This window comes from Schistocerca cancellata, chromosome 2, assembly GCF_023864275.1.
Source record: "Schistocerca cancellata isolate TAMUIC-IGC-003103 chromosome 2, iqSchCanc2.1, whole genome shotgun sequence".
In the NCBI taxonomy this organism is placed as follows: domain Eukaryota; kingdom Metazoa; phylum Arthropoda; class Insecta; order Orthoptera; family Acrididae; genus Schistocerca; species Schistocerca cancellata.
Genome location: NC_064627.1, coordinates 235,003,869 through 235,025,631, shown reverse-complemented (window position 1 = coordinate 235,025,631; position 21,763 = coordinate 235,003,869). Strand labels below are relative to the sequence as shown.

The following is a 21,763-nucleotide window of genomic DNA, read 5'->3' as shown; positions in this document are numbered from 1 at the left end:
ATGGCTACGGTTACCCTTGACGCTGTATCACAGACAGGAGCGCCTGCGATGGTGTACTCAGCGACGAACCTGGGTGCACGAATGGCAAAACGTAATTTTTTCGGATGAATCCAGGTTCTGTTTACAGCATCATGATGGTCGCATCCGTGTTTGACACCATCGCGGTGAACGCACATTGGGAGCGTGTATTTGTCATCGCCATACTGGCGTATCACCCGGCGTGATGGATGGGGTGCCATTGGTTATACGTCTCGGTCACCTCTTGTTCGCATTGCGGCACTTTGAACAGTGGACGTTGCATTTCAGATGTGTTACGATCCGTGGCTCTACCCTTCATATGATCCCTGCGAAATCGTACATTTCAGCAGAATAATGCACGACCGATTGTTGCAGTTCCTGTACAGGTCTTTCTGGAGACAGAAAATGTTCGACTTCTGTCCTGGCCAGCACATTCTCCAGATCTCTCACCAATTGAAAACGTCTGGTCAATGTTGGGCCGAGCAACTGGCTCATCACAATATGTCAGTCATTACTCGTGATGAACTGTGATATCGTGTTGAAGCTGCGTGGGCAGCTGTACCTGTACACGCCATCCAAGCTCTGTTTGACTCAATGTCCAGGCATATCAAGGCCGTTATTCGGCCGGAGGTGGTTGTTCTGGGTACTGATTTCTCAGGATCTATGCACCCAAATTGTGTGAAAATGTAATCACATGTCAGTTCCAGTATGATATATTTGCCCAATGAATACCCGTTGATCATCTGCATTTCTTCTTGGTGTAGCAATTTTAATGGCCAGTAGTGTAATACTGACTGTGTCATTTCAAAACAAATGGAAAGGTGCTGACCAGTCACTGTCTCTGTACTAAGACTTGGCCTCTTCGTGCGTACAACTTCTTCAAGCAAGGGCAGCAAGAGCTGAAATTTTCTGAATAAATTTAGAAGTGGCAAAACTTTTCTAGTCACTTTCCAACCCTTACCTTTTGTAATAAAGGATTTAAAATTATAGTCAGGTCAAGACTCCTCTCAAATAGGGCAGCCTTCTCATATACCTTGGTGCCCAATCTCATGTATGAGATGTGACAGAAAGAAATAATTTTTGCTACTAGGTTGGGGTAGGAAAATAGTTTTTACAAAGGCATTTGTTAGCTAATCTACTAACTCAGGTTGCTACAGCGACTGTGCAAAAAGGCAGGAAGTTGTTGTGACGAGGTCGACACAGTGCAGAGTACTTGCCTCAGAACAGCACAATAAGGCAGTACTTACCTAAAGCAACTTGTAACAGCTCTAACTCTAATTCTAAGTTGTTAACTGTAAGGCATTAAATTAGCTCGCCAACCGAATTAAGTTAAGCAATGCGTTGTAATGTACATTCAGCCTAGTAGAAATTCTGTGCCGCAACAGCAGAGTTCGAAATGGAGTCGCATCTGGTAGTGGGCACTGGTAGCAGAGGTGGTATCAAGGGCAAGTGATGGGGTCGGTAAAGCCAAGGAATGACAAGGGAGAAGCATTGCAGATCACAGCCACAAGGGTGCGCCTGAGTAGTTGAAGATCAAGAAGTTGAATCAAGGGTGAGCGACGGGGTCAACAGAGCCAAGCAGGGAAAGGGCCGACACACTGCAGACTGCAGGCACAAAGGCGTTCCTGGCAGCCAGAGGCCCACGATTTCGAGACTATGGGGCATGTTCTCAGTAGCAGCAGGAACTGAGAAAGTGACGAGGTCGACACAGTGCAGAGTACTTGCCTCAGAACACCACAATAAGGCAGTACATACCTAAAGCAACTTGTAACAGTTGTAACTGTAATTCTAAGTTGTTAACTGTAAGGCATTAAATTGGCTAGCCAACCGAATTAAGTTAAGCAATGCGTTGTAGTCTACATTCACGAGAAGCATGGTGTATTGAGGGAAATCGTTTGATGGTAACATGAGGGATGTAAGGAAATTTACTAAAAATATAGGGTCCGTTTTTTAATTACTGTAGCCAGTTTAAATTTGTTAACCTGTTTAAATTTATTAAAGCAAACATTATGGATGAAGCCAGATCTAAACTGCAAGTACGCAAGGGAACAGGCATGTGGAAAGAAGTAAAGTGCGTTTGGGCAGAGAACAGTAGACTGTTATGTTTGCAGAATATTTCAAGCGAGGCAACCTCATGGGGAACCAATCTCGTTATGAACAGATAAGATTCACGAAATGCAGAGACAGTTTTGGGAACTGTAAACGTGTCTGCAAGTAGAGAGAACCAGAAAGGTGCCATAGAGCTGGTAGATTCTTCGGAAAAGCGTACTTTATGCAAGGGTTAAATAACTGTAGAATTCAAACGATAGTTAAAAGTCATGGTGACAAAACCGGGTTAGCTGCAGTGACGGAATTAGCAGTGCAGCAAGAATGTACACTGTCATCAATGAGAAACTGGGAAGTAGCCCCAGAAAAAGGATTCAGTGTGCAAACGAATCGGTAAGATCATCTAAGGACAGTAAAGACTTGAGTTGTTTTACATATGGCTTGTGAGGCATATAAACTGAAGCGCCAAAGAAACTGTTATAGGCATGTGTATTCAAGTACAGAGGTATGTAAACAGGCAGAATATGGCGCTGTGGTCGGCAACACCTATATGAGACAACAAGTGCTGGTGCAGTTGCTAGATCTGTTACTGCTGCTACAATGGCAGGTCATCAAGATTTAAGTGAGTCTGAACGTGGTGTTATAGTTGGCTCACGAGCGATGGGACACAGCATCACCGAAGTAGCAATCAAATAATGATCTTCCCATACGACCGTTTCACGAGTGTACCATGAATATTATGAATCAACATCAAATCTCCATAATCGCTGCAGCTGGAAAAAGACCATTCAAGAACGGCACCAATGACAACTGAAGAGAATCGTTCAACGTGACAGAAGTGCAACCCTTCCACAGATTGCTGCAGATTTCAATGCTAGGCCATCAACAAGTGTCAGCGTGCGAATCATTCAACGAAACATCAACGATACGGTCTTTCAGAGACGAAGGCCCACTCGTGTACCCTTGACGACTGCACGATATAAAGCTTTACGCCTCGCCTGGGCCTGTCAACACTGGCATTGGTCCGTTGATGACTGGAAACGGTTGCGTGTTAGGGCGAGTGTCGTTTCAAATTGTATCGAGCGGATGGACGCGTGCGGTTATGGAGACAACTTCATGAATCCATGGACCCTGCATGTCAGCAGGGGACTGTTCAAGCTGGTGAAGGCTCGGGAATGGTGTGGGGCGTGTGCAGTTGGACTGGTATGGGACCCCTGATACGTGTAGATATGACTCTGTCAGGTGGCACATACGTAAGCATCCTGTCTGACTACCTGCATCCATTCATGTCCTTTGTGCATTCCGACGGACGTGGGCAATTCTAGCAGGACAATGCGACACCTCATACGCCCAGAATTGCTCCAAGAACACATCTGAGATGCCTTGCAACGTGCTGTTCAGAAGAGACCTCTATCCCCTCGTACCATTACGGATTTATGGCAGCCCTGCAGGATTCATGGAGTCAGTTCTCTCCAGCATTACTTCAAACATTTGTCTAGTCCGTGCCACGTCGTGTTGCGGCACTTTGCGTGCTCGTATGGGCGCTACACGATTTTAGGGACGTGTACCAGTTTCTTTAGCTCCTGTCGGTAGCAAGTAAATGTAGGATAAATAGGGTGGTAGGAAGGATACGTGCTATGATGGCAAAATCGTTCACAAATTTTTGCAATGGCTGCGGCAAACCAGGCAGTACAGGTGCAGAATGTGTGGTTTGGGCAACGAAAGTGACGAAAATAAATCTCAGCACGTAAAAACGGAACTGTAGAGAGGTCAATGATCGCATTCACTGTATGAATGGAGACAGTCAAAGTGTAATCTACTGCGTAACTGTGGTGTACTGTGCTCCAGAGTAATAGGCACGACTCGTTTCAAATGTAAACGAAACGGACAGTACAATAAGGATTGTTATGAAGGACCTTGGCTTCATGGAGGAAGGGTAAAGTGCCAGCGGGAAGCAACACAGGGAAAGTAGTTCAGGGAAACAGAAAGTGACAATATTGCATTAAGAAAGACCATAGTGTGGGTAATAGACTGTGCTACAGAAAATGATATGCTATAAAATTTGTCTTACAAAATAATTTACTATGCGAAGACATTTCAATGTAATTATGATTATTACACTACAAATAAGGAGTAATGTCAATGACTAATTGACAAATGTTAGTGAAAATTCAGGGACTGTGTATATGAAACCTAAAGATGGCTCTGAGCACTATGCGACTTAACTTCTGAGGTCATCAGTCGCCTAGAACTTAGAACTAATTAAACCTAACTAACATAAGGACATCACACACATCCATGCCCGAGGCAGGATTCAAACCTGCGACCGGAGCGGTCGCTCGGTTCCAGACTGTAGCGCCTAGAACCGCACGGCCACTCCGGCCGGCGAAACGTAAAGAGTTGAATTCATTTTTCTTAAAGAAACAAATGACTTTTGAAGGAAGTGTAGGTTTCGTCCTCTAATAACTTACTTGTGTTTGAACCTTGGATGCACTAAGAGGTAATATTGCCCAAATCATATATTATTACATGTATTATTATGACAGTGAACTGTGTGTTCTGTACGGACAAGTTACTCTGTAACTACAACACATGGTATGTTGGCATTTAATACGTTCCAAATTTTCTTTTTGTAAATTAAGATATTTTTATCACTAACTGTATCTCTTTTATTAATTACATTTTTAACATTGTCTAACAGATCTGAAGATGGGCAGCTAGCCCGAAACCGGTAATTGAAAATAAAGAATAGCGATCGAAGACTGAAACGCCATATTTTATTTAATGAACGATCGCGGAATTCCCAGTGAGACAACCATGTCTAGTTTTGAGAAACTAATATTACCTTACAATAGTACTCTGGTCTTCACAACAAAATTACGAGGTAAGGACGCCCTATTTTTATCTCTTGCTGTCAGATGTCGTTAATCTTGACATTCCGCAGTGGACATATCATATCCTATTATAACTTTTTCAATTTGCAATTTCAAGAATTCAGTTATAATAATTGTTGGGTCCTCAGGGATCGTGGTAATATGACGGCGACTATCGCATTCCGCTTAGCTAAACTGTTGGCATGATGTCTGGTATTACTCGCGTTCCTCTCCTCAGAAGTCCAGGAAGAATTTCAGTGTTGCTAACTGCATTATTTGTATGTTCACAATCCAAGTGAAGCGAATAATATAATTTTCTAAAATTATTAACTGTTTTATGACGAACATTGACAAAATAGGAAACGTGGATCACGTAGACAACATACAAGGTCGGGGAAATCTTGAAGACGGCAATATTGCGGAACCGAGCGCCGAAAATATGGATACAGCCACTATTGGGACAGAAGTGAAAGTACATCCGCTCCTAATCAAAACAATTCAGCAAACGGCTGCAATAGCAGATCTGTTTGTAATGTTATATCTGAAATTAGAAGATACTATGAAGGAAAATTTTGATCGCATTGGGCGAGATCTTGACACGAAATTTAATGCGGGCGACGAAACTTTGCCACGAAGTTTACACGTACAGGGGAAAGAGAACTTCAATGAAGTTGCAAAGGAAGAATCAGAACAAATTAAACCAACGCTCGACCAGGTCGTGAAACAGCAATACAATCAGATCAGCTCGAATTTCGCGGGAATATATTCCGAAATTACAGCGTTAAAAGATACATATAGGTATACCGGATGTGATGCAACAATTATTGAATGTGTGGGCGCGCAGAAATACGGCGCAAACCCCAATGGAAACAGCGGTACAACTGCTCACAACTCAGTTTCAGAATTAAGTTGTGGAGAAAGAGGGTAAGACGAGAGAGAGTTTTGATGAACTGCGCAAGGACTTTCGTGAATGACCTTCTGTCCTCGTTGAGGACGCAAGAGACGCAGATCAGTGTATCACTCTGACTTAATTACCTGCTACTGCACATAGTGTGAGTCAGGAAGCGGTGCACAACTGCAGCGCCTCTAACGATTTAGTAAAATGCGAAATAACACCAATTAACACTCTGCTGTCCGGTGACACCACAGTCGTGTCGTGAGTATAGTATCGCGCAGTGGCCGACGACAGCGGTTTAGCATTCAGTTGGTGTTTTGTTTACGTAACAATAAGTTACACACGTCAACAAGTTTTTTTTGTTTTTATGAATACTTGTATCCTTTTATCATGTCAGACGAAAGAGATGATACGATTATTTACTATGTAAGCATTTCCTACATGGCTAAGATCATAAACTGTTCGCGTGCCACCACAGTTAAAATATACCGCACATGGCAAAATGGCATTATCCAGAACTGGCGCCGAGGTCCGTAAATAACAGGGGTGAATGACTGCTGTGGAGACGCGTATGGGCGAATGGGCGTGCAGCTATTGAGCAGCTGGTCGCCACGATGAACCAACGGTGTTTCCTCAACGATCGCTCTGCGAACGTTGCTGTATAAGAGCCTCCACGCAAGTGCCTGATCACGCACAAACGCTGACAGCTATTCATCATCGAAGAAGGCTGGAACTTCTCGGACTTGAACCCAATCGAAAAATCTTGGACTTGAGCCCAATCGAAAATCTGTGAAACAAGCAGGATCGGGCTGTTCGCGCCATGGATTCTCAGCCAAGAAACGTAGCGCAGATGGCAACAGCGCTGGAGTTGCCATGCCTCCCCATCCGTCTTGGTGCCTTCCAGAACCTTATAGACACTCTTCCTGCATGGCTCACAGCGTCTATGTTGCAAAAAGTTGTTATTCATGCTTTTGACGTGTGGGCACGATAATGCGACTCGACAGTTCATTGACACTCATATCCTTACACTAAATTATACAAGAAAAATATTCATTAACTGCAGAAGCTTCAACTATTTGTTAGCCTATATACAACAGAAATCATGTAGCATTGCATGTATAGCCATTATCCACACTTGTTATGCTTTTGTGCCGTAAAATCATTCTGTTTATCAAAAGTGTATATTTATGTTGGTAACTTATATATCCATTCGTGTCGTATACCCATTCTGGCATATTAGACTACAGTACACTACAAAGTTGCATCCCTGTCCTTGTAAATATCTGTAATTACAATTATATCACACCATACAAGATACAAAGCTCATTAAATGATTGTGAGGTTACAACCCTTTTATCTTTTCCGAGCCGCGGTATGCTATTAGGTAACAATCCGGCGTGAGGCATTCTTATCAGTCTTAATCGACCACTATACATCAATTTCCACGTCTTATTCTTTTTTGTCTTTATGGGAAGTTTAGGATGGGTTCTGAGGAGTACCTTCTCCCTCTGTACCTTTCTTTTCCGAGCACTCTCAGTCAGTTAAATCATGGTCTGTCCAGATTTTTTCCTTCCGTGATTCATCCTCAAACTGTTATTCCGGCAGTGGGTTTCACCATTCATTGCTCTAGCATTTGTCAAAGAATATTTCAGCTGGTGTTCGTTTTGTAGATATGTGAGATAGTTTGTCGACTATTTCTTCAAATGTTGCTATGTATCCTATCCACTTTGTTTGTTTGTTTGGTGTGTATGTACGTATAAACCTACTGAATGCCGTAAATATTCCCCCTGTTGGGCTACTTTCCAGATGAAATTTAGAGATCAAAATTTGTTTTATTGCATTTTTCTGTAGGAAGGCTTTCCATTTTTTGTGTGTAGAGCTGGCTGGATTGTCAGATAAAAGTGCTACCGGCCTGCCAAAGTGTGGGATGTAGTCGTTTGCAATTGTTTTGACAATGGGAGCAGCTATCGCTTGTTTTATTTTGAACCATCTGGTGTTATTGTCGTGAAGGCTCCCCATATTACATGTCTCAACGATATCACCAGTGTTTACCGTCTTCAGTTAGGTACACTTCAGAATTTGACTCTTGTTCCACTGTCTCTGAAAATTCTGCAAACCTTCAGGTAGTTTAGACAAAGCACCAGCTATAATGTTATCCTTGCTGTTTAGGTGTAATTTTTGGTTGGTTGGTTGATTTGGGGGAGGGGATCAAACAGGGAGGTCATCGGTCCCATCGAATTAGGGAAGGAAGTCAGCCGTGCCCTTTCAAAGGAAGCACCTCGGTATTTACCTGAAGTGATTTGGGGAAATCACGGAAAACCTAAATCGTGAAGGCCGGACGCGGATTTGATCCGTCGTCCTTACGAATGAGACTCCAGTGCGCTAACCACTGCGCCCCCTCGATCGGTATTGTAATTTTGAGAAATTGTGCTCCTGCAATGACAACAACCATCTAGTTAACCGTGGGTGTAATAATTCACAACTGAGCAGGAAGCTTAAATTCTTGCAATCGTAGTATACTTTTATTTGTTTTCCATATCTATAATAATGAAGTTTTTTTTAAGCCTAGACCACAGCTGGAGCCTCTAACTCTGTGGCTGCGTATGAACTTTCTCATTCTGTTAACGACCTGCTGGTAATTCCCGTTATGCATAGTTCATATACTCCACTTTCTTTTACAATCTGAAGTAAATGTGATCCAAGACCTGAACAAGAGGCGTCATTAGCAAAGAAAAAGTTTTTGCTCATGTTCAGGTGGTTTAGTATTTTTGAATGGACTAAGGCATCCTTAATTTTGTCGACTGCTACCTCACAAACCTCTATCAGCGGAGTATTCCTTCTTAATAATTTTACTGAATCACCATTGTTCAGTAGTTGCTGTGACACAAATCTTCTAAAGAATGAGGCGAGATCTAGAAAAGCTCTCAGTTCGGTATTGTTGGTGGTCAGAAGTTCTTAATGGATTTGACCTTTTCTTGATACGATATGTCCCAGAAATTTGAACTGGTCTCTTCCAAACTCAGATTTCTCTAAATTAACTATTACTCCAGAGAGCAAACATTTATGTAGTTGCTTGTCTATTAGCTCCATCCGCTCCTCCAGTGTAAATACAGCTATTAATAAATCGTCTATATAGAGTGTCACTTTGTCCAGCATGTTATCCAGTGCTGTAATAAAAACTCCAGAACCTAGGTTTAGGCCAAAAGGGAGTACCCTAAACTGATAACCTCCGCCTCCAAAAAGAAAAGCTTCATATTTTCTAGAATTCCATGATAAGATGATCTGTCAGTATGGGGCCCTAATATCGACGCCAGTTAAGTACTGGACCCGCTTCTTAAGCATCTCAGATCTCATTCATAGAGGTATAATAATAATAATAATACACAAAATTAAGTGATTTTCCAGCCACCAATATAGGAAAATAGAGGACCACTAAAGGGTGAAAGCGATGTTTCTGTTACCCCCCAGCCTAACATTTTTATTACTTCTTTCTTTCCAGCTACGAGTTCTGTCCACAGGATGAGGTAAGTAGACGAGCAGTAGATCGTTGAGGGGCTACCTCCATGTTGTATTGGTAGCTCTTAATGATATCTAGTTTATCAGGAAAGATATTCATATATTTCATTAATAGGTATTTCATTAATGAAGTAAGTAGACGAACAGTAGATCTTTGAGGGACTACCACCATGTTGTATTGATAGCTCTTAATGATATCTGGTTTATCAGGAAAGATATTTGTATATTTCATTAATAGGTTGGACAATTTGGCTTGCTGTATAGAATCGAGGCACTGCAACTTATCACTTTACTTTGAATTTATTTCAAGTTAGATTCTATATTCTTATTAATAGAGTATGATTTTGATTCATTATAACAGTGAGACTGTATGGCATTTATGTATGTAATCTTTCTGTACAATTTTTATCCTGTTACCCTGGCAGTACCTGCCATACCAAACTCTACTTTTGAACTGGTCCACAGCGACTTCCTCATCATCAACTGTCAAAACCCATTTACCACTCGAAAGGTCAATAACATTGTTTCTGTCACGAATAAATCCTAAGCCAAACATACAGCTCACAGTTAAGCCTTGAACGATTAGGAATGTATACTTTGTTACCCATGTTCAATTCAACGTGCACCCGCCATTAGCGTTTTCGTGCCAATAGCTCCCAAAATGTTACCGTTCTGCCCCCACGAAGTAGGTGTAAATTGGTCTCACAGATCTTATCAAAAAAATTGCTCGCCACAATGTTTACCGTAATACCCGTGTCTGCTACTGTAATAATAGTGGGAACTCCTACCACCATTGTATTAACAGCCTCCTAGACAATATTCTCGTTTGCTCCTTACATACATCAATGTTGTTGCATAATTCGCTCCAGATGTTCACACCATCGTCATACCTCAGCGTATCTATGCTGCAGTTACATCTACTGCCTCACTCGAACCCACGACGTGCATCAGAGGGCTAAGTACAGTCGTGTTTAGTTTGTCAACTCTCTCTGGGTTGGTGGAGCATGATCTTCCGTCACCTCCACTACCGTTACAGCTGATTTTGCTGTGGCGACCAGTTTTGATTTGCTGGTTGTGAGCAGTTCTGATTATTATTGGGATTAGGTCTCTGCCTATCCTCTATTTTTGTGTTATTTACATGGTATGGTCCTTTGTTGTTTGGCATTTAACGTCACCATTACTGGATCTGTTTTACCAGTTGTGGTTACTGCTCCTCTGTTGGTGTTGTCATATCCTGGGCTGAGCCAATGGTCGCTTCGCCACTTTCTGCTAAAATGTAAAGTACCTTTTTGATGTTGTGGTCTGTTTACTGGTAGAGTTTCGGTGTGTGGCTGCACGCCATTGCCACACTCCAGCTGTGATTGTTGTGCCTGCCACTGGCCACTGCCTGCTACCCAGCGCCATTGCCAAAGCTGCGTTTTAATTCTTTATATATCAAGTCCAACGAATCAGGAACGGACATAAATTGCTATATTCGCCCCTGCGAGTGGATTAGTTTTTCCTTTCTGTGTGCCAGCAACTTCGATTTTAATAGTTTCATAACGTTCTTGTGTGACATGGTATCGCCGCACTATCTCGTTTTCTTTAGATACCGTTCGAAGTACTTTCTTAAACTGCCCTGTAATATGTTATAGGGCTCAAGACTGTACATTTCTTTCCGAAGTCGCATGCGGTATGGATACTGACCAGTATTTATTTGGGAAAGCTCTTTCAAATTCCGTATAAGTTCGTCATTTTTCGGCTGATTCATAGCCAAAAGGGCAGCATCTCCTTGTAAGTAAGCTACAACAAATTTAATCTTTTGTTTATCGTTCAACGTTTGGGATAGCACGCCCTTAAACTGTCTTACCGACACGACTAGACGTTGTGACTTTTTCTCTTGGAAAAATACCTAACACTGCCTACGTTTTGCGAGACGCTCTTCTAACAGTATAGCGGACAATGTCGGTCCTGCTCCTACCTGACTGAATCAACTCTATCAATAGAGGCTGACCGGTTCCGTCTTCTCTCTGTGCTGTCGTTCGCAGGTCGTAATATAGTGGCTAGCGCTGCTGCCCCTGGATTACCGGGTCCCGGGTTCGATTCCGGCCAGGTTCGGGATTTTCTCTCCCTGGGGACTGGATGTTTGTGTTGTCCTCATCATTTCATCATCATCATCATCATCATTTGTGACAGTGGCAAGATTGGACCGTGTAAAAATTGGGACTCTGTACTGGCGCTGATGACCGTGCAGTTGAGCGCCCCACAAACCAAACATCCTCATCATCTCTGTACTGTCGGCCATATAAAAGTGCATTTCTGAATGTGTCATTCCCATGTGTGCTTAATGGTGACGTTGTGTGCAAGGCACCTTCCTCCACTGCTATCCCCTGCTGTAGGTCGTTGACCTGATCATCCACTTGTTCCTGCCACTGCGACATATCAAGCCTTAACTCCATACTAACACTTTGCCGTCCACACGTCTCGTATAAATTTATTCGCGTGGCACCGGCAGCACTAATTCGGATTACTGGCTTAGCGCCGGCCGTTCTTGACATTGTTGGGAGATTATAAATTGTTTCGTTTTATTAATTTCATCGTTAGTTCTCATAAGTTCTCGACGCTGTTCCCTTACTTTCATGAAATTTCGAAGATATACATACGTAAATAAATACAAAATTTGTTTATTTCATATATTTTTTATTTACATTGTGCCGGCCGGTGTGGCCGTGCGGTTCTAGGCACTTCAGTCTGGAACCACGCGACCGCTAAGGTCGCAGGTTCGAATCCTGCCTCGGGCATGGATGTGTGTGATGTCCTTAGGTTAGTTAGGTTTAAGTACTTCTAAGTTCTAGGGGCTGATGACCACAGATGTTAAGTCCTATAATGCTCAGAGCCATTTGAACCATTTTATTTGCATTGTCTTTGGTACTTATTATTTCTCTTTCATATGATATGCAGCAAAACAGTCTCCAGGATGTAATGTAACTCCACAAGATTTGCACATTAAGTTTGTTGTTCTTTTTTTTTTTTTTAAACATACATGGCAGTTTCTTCGTTTTTGTTTATTCGTGTCGGAAATATGTAGGCCTTTAAGTTGGTGTTGCTTTATGTGACCGGAAAGTCTGTCAACCGGATCATGATGAGACGTACATGATGTAGTGACAACCTCCATGTTTTGCTTGGCGCACTGCGAGAACAGATAGCTACTCAATTTTATCCGTTTCACGACAGGCATAATACGGAACGAGTCCTTAAGTTTTGTCGAATAGTTGAGTTTGGTCCAGTAGCGGATTCAGTGGGGGGCGGGGGGGCTAAGAGGCTCAACCCCCCCCCCCCCCCCCCCCCCCAAAAAAAAGAAAAGCATCTGTGTCCACCCATGACAAATCTCAAATTAAACTTGAAACTACCTACAGTACAATTTTCATCACTTGTTACGTAATCCATTTAAAGTAGGTGTAGTATGTTTTCAAACTTTACATTTCTCTAAGAAGGTGCTTATGTGACTAGTTTTTAAATCGCGCGCCACACGTTCGGAACGCAGCTACATACACACACAACACTGCCATCGCCACCCGCCCGCCCGATACGAGTGTATGGTTTGCGAATGCGAGCGCCGCGCTGCACTACACATAGGGTCTTGTGGTATGGTTTGTAGAATCAGACACAATAGAATGCGCTGTTCAAGTGGTTGTTAATTGTAATCAAAGGGTACTTTTGTTTGTTCTTGTCATATTAAAAAAAAATGACATCGAAAAGTAGACAATAAGATCTTCGTTCACTTTTTTTACTGAAAAGGAAGAAAGAAGGGGTAGAATCGAAATAAAACGAAACAGAATTACCTGGAAACAATGTCGATGACTTATCATTGTCGACTCAACATTCAGCAGGTACATATTTCTGATTATTTTGTATGTACTTAATGAAATTCATACAGACACGATTAGTCGAGTTTGTGACTTTTTAGTAGGTTGACTTCGTTGATCTTTCGGTCGGTGTCGTGTGGTGGCTGTGGACTGGACTCTAGATCAGTACTGCGAAGTTAGTGATTTTTCCCACTAAATTTGGTGGTTTTGAGTACTTGTCTAGTGTGTAGATTTTGCATCTACTGGCTGGTGTAAATTATGGTGGACTTTCGAAAGATTGGTTTCGTTTATGGTAAAATAATTTTTTAAAATTACTTGATCTATTCTACATACAGCAAACAGCCCTATTCAATTTCCTAATGTCTAGTAGCTCTTAAATTTATATCACGTAAACATTTATGGTTCAAATGGATCTGAGCACTATGGGTCTAAACATCTATGGTCATCAGTCCCCTAGAACTTAGAACTACCTAAACCTAACTAACCTACGGACATCACACAACACCCAGTCATGTAAACATTTATAATACACGGTATTTTGTCTTCGTTTCCTTGTTGTTTTGTGGCCGTATTGTTATGCGCGCGTTTTGTTATGCACTCTAGTATTAATAAATCTTAAATTGCGTGCACAGTGCGTATCTGTAGTGGCGATGGTAATGTAGCGTTTCTTAAATTAGTTGCTGTTGTTTTAGTGCTAAATATATGTAAAGTAGACTGGTTAGAAAGAATTCAAGGCGATGACACAAGAGCATACTGTAAATTTTGCCGTAATATTTTGTTGCGTGTTCTGCGCAATAAGCCACAGTGACGTAAAAAACACAGGGCAAAAGCAGCACCATTGTCAAGAAACAAACATACCTTTCAAAACAGTGAAAGAATATTCAGAAGTGAATCAAGCTGAGTGTCCGATCATGTCATGTCATCACTGAACTGATTTGTGCAAGAGTAAATTCACAGAAAGTAATATTACCAGTGGAAAATTCACCGAGGTATATCTGGCAGTTGGGTCAAGCATGCCTACAACCTGTCGAAGTCATTGAAGAATTTGCAAAGCGTTATCCGAGGAGACTCGCTATTCCTTAAATGAGCAAAATAAAATTATGTGTGCTTTCCAGAATATTAATGTTTACCTTCAGAAAGCCCACGCTCAATTGTGTCAAGCCCCTCCCAAAACAAAATCCTGGATCCGCCACTGGTTTGGTCTCCTTGTAGTGTCGATAGTATTCGGAAAGTTTCATGCCGACTGTCTTCTCTCTTCCATTGCTGCTAATATTAGCTATCTAACAGTAGCGGCTGTTTGGGAACTGGCAAAGAAATTTCAAAATAACGAGTGATGATGAAGCCACTGCTGGCCCATCGAGGTAAACCCTCACACCACCGAGAAGTGTAAGGAATTCTAGGTGAAGTGTAATTCGCAGTGGGGCGAGAAAAATAATTATTCGGATGGCAGAATGCCGCGGTCTGGAGAAACAGAATGGTCAGATAATTGTCGCATTGCTGCAATCATAACAATATGCAGTGATGGGAGTGATTAATTCATTTAATAATGAAATTAACAGTATTTATGAATGAAATAATTTATCCGTGGTGAAGTTTGATGTGGCCAACACAGTAACTTGTTTGATATGTTGTAAAAAGCTTGCAGTCAAAGACTGCAATCATGAACTGCAAGTTTCTTACAACATAATGCTTCATGGTCATTCATAATTAATAATTGTCTCAAATGCCATTTTCGTCAACTCCTTGAACTAGAACTGCATTACAACAGCGTTACCTTGATTTCACAATTTTTGATAGAAATAATGCGCTTTTAGTGAACCCTTTTTAGTTTTGTGCGTAAAATATAACTATTTCAGTCGCTGGTCGGTACCAGGTGCACAGGCATTGTGGATGACCATCACTGTTAGTGAAATATTCCTAATATCCCCCCCCCCCCCCCCTCTCACCAACCTTCGCCCTGTAGGCGCCGTCCAAACTACACTCCTGGAAATGGAAAAAAGAACACATTGACACCGGTGTGTCAGACCCACCATACTTGCTCCGGACACTGCGAGAGGGCTGTACAAGCAATGATCACACGCACGGCACAGCGGACACACCAGGAACCGCGGTGTTGGCCGTCGAATGGCGCTAGCTGCGCAGCATTTGTGCACCGCCGCCGTCAGTGTCAGCCAGTTTGCCGTGGCATACGGAGCTCCATCGCAGTCTTTAACACTGGTAGCATGCCGCGACAGCGTGGACATGAATCGTATGTGCAGTTGACGGACTTTGAGCGAGGGCGTATAGTGGGCATGCGGGAGGCAGGGTGGACGTACCGCCGAATTGCTCAACACGTGGGGCGTGAGGTCTCCACAGTACATCGATGTTGTCGCCAGTGGTCGGCGGAAGGTGCACGTGCCCGTCGACCTGGGACCGGACCGCAGCGACGCACGGATGCACGCCAAGACCGTAGGATCCTACGCAGTGCCGTAGGGGACCGCACCGCCACTTCCCAGCAAATTAGGGACACTGTTGCTCCTGGGGTATCGGCGAGGACCATTCGCAACCGTCTCCATCAAGCTGGGCTACGGTCCCGCACACCGTTAGGCCGTCTTCCGCTCACGCCCCAACATCGTGCAGCCCGCCTCCAGTGGTGTCGCGACAGGCGTGAATGGAGGGACGAATGGAGACGTGTCGTCTTCAGCGATGAGAGTCGCTTCTGCCTTGGTGCCAATGATGGTCGTATGCGTGTTTGGCGCCGTGCAGGTGAGCGCCACAATCGGGGCTGCATACGACCGAGGCACACAGGGCCAACACCCGGCATCATGGTGTGGGGAGCGATCTCCTACACTGGCCGTACACCACTGGTGATCGTCGAGGGGACACTGAATAGTGCACGGTACATCCAAACCGTCATCGAACCCATCGTTCTACCTTTCCTAGACCGGCAAGGGAACTTGCTGTTCCAACAGGACAATGCACGCCCGCATGTATCCCGTGCCACCCAACGTGCTCTAGAAGGTGTAAGTCAACTACCCTGGCCAGCAAGATCTCCGGATCTGTCCCCCATTGAGCATGTTTGGGACTGGATGAAGCGTCGTCTCACGCGGTCTGCACGTCCAGCACGAACGCTGGTCCAACTGAGGCGCCAGGTGGAAATGGCATGGCAAGCCGTTCCACAGGACTACATCCAGCATCTCTACGATCGTCTCCATGGGAGAATAGCAGCCTGCATTGCTGCGAAAGGTGGATATACACTGTACTAGTGCCGACATTGTGCATGCTCTGTTGCCTGTGTCTATGTGCCTGTGGTTCTGTCAGTGTGATCACGTGATGTATCTGACCCCAGGAATGTGTCAATAAAGTTTCCCCTTCCTGGGACAATGAATTCACGGTGTTCTTATTTCAATTTCCAGGAGTGTATTTTCGCACGCGTCGTTCCGTGCCTTCTTTCTGTAACCAGACGGTACGACACTTTTGTCGCTCTTAAGGTTTGTAAATAAACATTGAGCTAATCCACAGGGTTGTCAAGCGTTAATGGATTTCAGGTCATACCCAAACGTTCAGATTCAGAAGAAAACGGTGAAAAAAATATTTGACGACTGAAGTATATTACCATCGGAAACTCGTACGGATATTATCTGATCGTGTCGGGCTTTTGCTTCGCCGTTGATTTGCCTATAGACGTTTTTCTTTTATGATGGTAGCCTTGTGCGCTATGCATGTGATCACAACTTGTCCATAGAATTCGGAAGGTTTCGTGTCGTTCCCAATGTTTGCAAACCTATTCCAGCTAACTCCGAGTGGCGCTGCAACTGCACGTAGGATGTGAATAACATATTATTATTATTGGCCATTATGACCTATTTAGGTACCGCGACAGTGTATCGAAACATTGTAAGTAACATCCGCAACCAGTGAGTTTTTAATAATATCTTATTGAAAATGCATACGTTTCCGTTGTCAATAAAATGTTATTGAAAAGAGAAACTGGGAGAGGAAATGGTCTATAAGAGCTGATTATTGTTTGAGCTCGAGCTGTCCGTGTTTAAAAGGATTTCATTTCATATTCTTTGCTACAGATGAGTAGCACGTGTGAACATGATCGTCATTGTTTGTTAAGTCTTGCTAATTCTGAGCGTCATTTCCATTGCAACAGTCCGGCAGATCCATGACAGAAGCTTCCAGCAAGGGTAACGGAACTTGAAAATTATCGTTGACAGTACTGTTAGCCCATGGAGGCATAAGAATCCAGACCCAGAGGGAAAACGCGTTTCCATTGTTGTGCGCTTAAACGTTATCGCAGAGCTTTCAGGTGATATGTCAGTGAGGTGTTAGCATACCTGGGTCTCGTGTTTTGTGTACAGCGCACTGCTTGTTTTCAAAGCGCTAGAAGTGAATCTTATATGCAAAATACAATGGGATAAAATGGTTAGATTTCTGAAAAACAAGCATGCCGTCGAAGAATCCGACTCGGAAGTGAAAAAACGCTAAGTGCAAGTAAAAAAACAAAACAGCTGCCTACTCGTAAGACAATGAAAGCTACTTAAGCTATGGTTTCACTAGGACTGGGAGTGAAGGTTATCCTTTCCCACTATGCTTAGTATGTGGGTATAAAATGGCAAATGAATCCCTGCTTCCTAGTAAACTGAGCAGACCTTTTAAAACAATGCATTCACATTTGCAAAGTAAACCTGTAAGCTATTTCAAGAGATTGTCTCAACAGCAAACAAGGGCAGCAAATTCTTTTAAAACTGTAATGTCTGTTTCTGATAAAACTCTCATCGCTTCCTACCAAGTCTCTGAACTAATAGCAAAGAGTATGAAAGCTCATACTATAGGTGAGCCACTTATTTTGCTTGCTTGCAAAAACATCGTATGACGATGCTAGGAAGTGAAGCAGCTTTTAAAATAAGCAAGATTCCTTTGTCGAATGATACATACAGTTCACAGGCGCATTATAGAAATGTCTACTGATATTGAGAAAAATGTATGCAGTGATAAAACTCAGGCATTCAAACTTTGCATTGCAAGATGATGAATTAACAGATCTTACCAACCAATCGCAGCTCTTAGCATTTGTCCGTTTCATTAATCAAGATCAAATAATAAATCAGTTCCTTTTTTGCAAAGAATTAAATGTGTCTACTTAAAGGTGATGACGTTTCCAACATTTTAAGTGTTTATCTTAATAAGTGGTTTATCTTAATAAGTGGCAGTTAACATGGAAGTTCAAAAAAATGGCTCTGAGCACTATGGGACTCAACATCTTAGGTCATAAGTCCCCTAGAACTTAGAACTACTTAAATCTAACTAACCTAAGGACATCACACACACCCATGTCCGAGGCAGGATTCGAACCTGCGACCGTAGCAGTCCGGCGGTAACATGGAAGTCGTGTGTAGGTTTTTGTGCAGACGGCGCCCCTTCAGTGGTAGGCTGTGTTAAGGACATTATTCCTTTTGTAAAAAAAAAAAGTTATTGAAAAAGTTATTGTTATTCATTACTTTCTTCATAGGGAGGCCTTAATGGCAAAAACATTGGGAGAAAAATTGTTCAGATGGTGAATTTTATTAAAACAAGACCTGTCAAAACCCGTTTACTCGAGAAACTTTGTATCGATATGGAGTCAGAACACAGAAAAAAAAGCAATCCCTCTTTAGGCCACAAGTGGCCCACCGAGACCATCCGACCGCCGTGTCATCCTCAACTGAGGATGTGGATAGGAGGGGCGTGTGGTCAGCACACCGCTCTCCCGGTCGTTATGATGGTTTTCTTTGACCGGAGCCGCTACTATTCGGTCGAGTAGCTCCTCAATTGGCATCGCGAGGCTGAGTGCACCCCGAAAAATGGCAACAACGCATGGCGGCCGGATGGTCACCCATCCAAGTGCCGGCCACGCCCGACAGTGCTTAACTTCAGTGATCTGACGGGAACCGGTGTATCCACTGTGGCAAGGCCGTTGACAGTCAGAACACAGACGGTTGCTTTTACACACCGAAGTCAGGTGGTTGTCCAGTGGAAAGTACCTGCCCGTGTGCATGAGCAATAACAAGAACTCCTCGTGCTTTTGAAGAAATGAAACATTTACATTTTTGCAACCTTCTTTGGAGTGAAATTTGAATTGCCAGATTGCAGTATTTGCTGATATATTGTAGCAATTCAATATTTTGCACACTAGCATGCAGGGGAAAGAAGAAAATATCCTCACATCCACCGACAAAATTAAAGCGTTTCACTGAAAACTACAAATATGGAAAAGAAAACTTGTTCAAGTTTACTTGGAAATGTTTCCGTTGGTAAGGAGCACGTGCATAAATGAAATACTCCCAATAACAATAGATCATTTAATAAGTTTCCAAGAGAAACTCAGTTCATATTTTCCGTCCCTCAACACTGAACAGTACTTGGATTCGAAACTCATTTACTGAAACTTCAGGTGATTTCGGCTTACCATTAATAGAAGAAGAAGAACTGGCAGCTATATCTCTTGAAGCCTCTTGGATTCCTATAAATGGAAAATATGTGTTGATATTTAAAAAAGGCTTTGAACATTTTACTTCAATTTTCGACTTCATATTTATGTGAATTAGGATTTTCTGCCCTCTCCACAACTAAATGTAAAAAGAGAGGAACTCTTCAATGTATTGACGAGGAAATGAGAGTTTGTCTTTCAAATGTATGTCCAAACATGGATGGAATCGAAAGGACACATAAGTCTCATGTTTCTCGTAACACTAGAAAGAGTAGATGTAAGGTACGTTTCATCTGTATTGCATTATTACTTTTCTCTGTAATTTGAATTAATCGTTCGTTTTATTGCACTATTTCACTTCAATACTTTTCACTTCATAGTTTCTCTTGCCTTTCGTCTTGGCAGGGCAGAAGGCAACGCGGTGCTCGGCCGTCGCATTTGGCTGACAATCGTGCCTCATGAACCTCTCACATTTTTTTATACAAAAATTATTTGTTCATATTGTGATAATGTTTGTGTTTTAATTCATATAAGTTGTATTTTCTGTAGCCTGGTCGTAGAATTCAAAATAAAATGACTTAATTGTTATTTTATCACAGTATTTATTTCCTGTATTGAATATTGTAAAATATTCCTCAGAAATGTGTATATAGTGCGCCCACAATTACTTGGGGCGTTTTAAATGCGCCCGAAGCTCAAAAAGTTTGAGAACCACTGCCCTAGTGCATCCCAGACGTGCAGAGATTCAAATAGGGAGAGAAAGAGCAGGCCACGCCATTTGCGCAGTATCGTCCGTTTCCAGGAAAACACCAACAACTCGTGCTGTATGAGGTCAAGCATTGCCGTCCGTCAATACGAAGATTTTCTGTGAGGTTTGGAAGGTAGGAGACGAAATACTGGCAGAACTGAAGCTGAGAGGACTTGTCCCGTGTCGTGCTTGGGTATGAACTAAATTCTAAAGAAATATTTCGAAACATCAAGAAAACCTAAGCAAAACGTTCGACAAGCGTTTCATAGGACGTGGAGGATGCATAAATTGGCCAGCCCGTTCTCCTGATCTTACACCTCTGGACTTCTTTCTGTGGGGTACGTTAAAGGAGAATGTGTACCGTGGTGTGCCTTCAACCCCAGAGGATATGAAACAACGTATTGTGGCAGCCTGCGGCGACATTACACAAGATGTACTGCGGCGTGTACGACATTCATTACGCCAGAGATTGCAATTGTGTGCAGCAAATGAAGGCCACCACATTGAACATCTATTGGCCTGACATGTCGGGACACACTCTATTCCACTCCGTAATTGAAAACGGAAACCACGTGTGTACGTGTACCTCACCCCTCATGGTAGTATACATATGCGTCAGTGAAAAAGACCAATAAAAAGGTGTTAGCATGCGGACGTAATGGGCTGTTCCAGTCTCTTCTGTACCTAAGGTCCATCACCGTTCCCTTTGGATCCCTACGTAATTCGGTGCTCTCCGATACACACGATCGAACAGCGGAGGAGTGGTACGCAAGCGTCAACTTTAGGTTACAATATCTCCGGATGTAATTAACATTTTGCAATGCAACAAACGGCACTGATTACGTATTTGTTTATATGTTGAGATGTGCTAACAAAACTAACGGGGATCCATTTAAAAAAACGTAGGTTTGTGTTAAAAACATACTTCCGTGCATTTTTTATGGTTTGTATTAACCAATTACACTAGCCCCTCTCCTCACGTTCGGTCTGTGGAATCGAATCGTTAGTATTTGATGTGGTTTACGAAATATATCCAGCGGTAACGTTAGGTGACTCACCCTGTATATATCTGGACCACACTTCCTGAGCAAGTCGTTAAACGCTCATTCTTTTGTACAAAAGAGTCACATTTTGTCAGTTTGTAAGTATGTCAAAACGGGACAGTAAAATGTATATTATAAAAAAAAATTTATTATGTGAAGAAATTTCAATTACTAATGTTTGTTATACTACGAATACCGTATAATGTCTGATTAATTAACGAATGTTAATAAAAATTCAGAGACAGGGTATATGAATCTTAAGAAGAGCCCACTGTAAGAAAACGAAGTTCATTTTTGTAGAAGAAACAAATGACTTTTGAAGGAA

General features: G+C 42.6%; 1 pseudogene; it reads right to left on the bottom strand.

Moving 5' to 3' along the window:
* Positions 1–19,022: 19,022 nt before the first annotated feature.
* On the bottom strand, positions 19,023–19,139 carry LOC126163662 (5S ribosomal RNA; annotated as a pseudogene).
* Between the last annotated feature and the right edge of the window lie 2,624 nt (positions 19,140–21,763).